Below are 1243 nucleotides of genomic sequence, written 5' to 3' on the forward strand. Positions count from 1 at the left end.
ATAGAGTCATAGAAAAATTATTATCAACATTCTTTAAAAATAAGCCACATGACACAGAAATCCCTTTTCTGGGTATAAAACCAAAGGAAATAAAATCAGTATCAAGGTCATACTGTAGGTCATCCCGAGTTCAGGTCACCCTGTCCCAACCCTCCCCACCTCCACCTATGAGATGAGTGATGCCCAAGACCCACCACTGTGAAGCTGGGGGACTGCAGCCAGCCAGGTGGGGTCCATGGCTTTCTCTATTTTCACCAGCACCAAGAGCTCTAGGCATTCCTCAACCTTCTGGAGGATAGTTTTGTCCAGGAATTCCTCTCCAAAGACCCCTGTTTCCGGATTTCAGATAAGTATCTCCTGGCCATGGTGCTGGTCTACTTCCAGCGTGCCAACCTGAAACTTAGCGAATATAGCCACAGAAACCTGTTCCTGGCACTGTACCTTGCAAACGACATGGAGGAGGCCAAATGTAAGATCTTTCCATGGGCCCTGGGGAAAGATTGGTGTTTACGGGTGGGGAGGTTTCTGCATCGGAGGGATGTGCTGTGGGCATGCATGGGCTTCCGAGACATCTTGATTCACCAGTGCTGTGAAGAGGTCATGGCAAAGGAACCCTTCCACTGGGCTTGGGCCCGGGAGCGGTGCACCCACCATGGCGGGGTTCAGAGAGGCTGTCCTCAGGTCCCTGTCCACCTTCCCCGGGGCCCTGGCCTCTCACCACCCTACTGTTCCCTCTGTGGCTTGTCACAGCACCCCAGCCACCACCACCCTAAGCCTGTGCTGTCTGACTGTCCTTCTGTCACCGGGGAGTATCATCACCCTGACTCCCAAAACTGTCTCTCAGAGGCCAATAGCCCCTGGGGCGGGGACCTCCTCATCCTCTTGCTCCCCCAGATGCAGCTGGAGTCAGGCATCTACCCCTTCTGCATCCCAGTCTGCCCAAGACCCCCACCACGTCCTGGGCACTGACATTGTGAATAGCGACCGGCAGGCCCATGCTTCACCAGCTGCGTCCCACCCAGGCCTCTCATCTCGTGGGCCTCAGGCTGGCTCCTTCTTTCCACCCTGCAACTTCTACTCACTCGGCCCTGGCCCCCTCTAATAAATTCATGTCCCAAGATACCAGTTGACAAAAAAAAAAATCAGTATCAAAAAGAAGTCTCCAACCCCTGTGGGAATTGCAACATTTGTCAAGATGGCCAAGCTTGAAAACAACCTAAATATTTGTGGAATCTGTGTTAAG

The 1243-nt window shown here is 52.8% G+C and overlaps 1 pseudogene; it reads left to right on the top strand.

Annotated features, from left to right (window-relative positions):
- The first annotated feature begins 204 nt into the window (after window positions 1-204).
- On the top strand, window positions 205-969 carry LOC103259985 (annotated as a pseudogene).
- Window positions 970-1243: the final 274 nt, after the last annotated feature.

This window comes from Carlito syrichta, unplaced genomic scaffold (genome assembly GCF_000164805.1).
Source record: "Carlito syrichta isolate Samal-C Ts95f unplaced genomic scaffold, Tarsius_syrichta-2.0.1 Scaffold87387, whole genome shotgun sequence".
In the NCBI taxonomy this organism is placed as follows: Eukaryota; Metazoa; Chordata; class Mammalia; order Primates; family Tarsiidae; genus Carlito; species Carlito syrichta.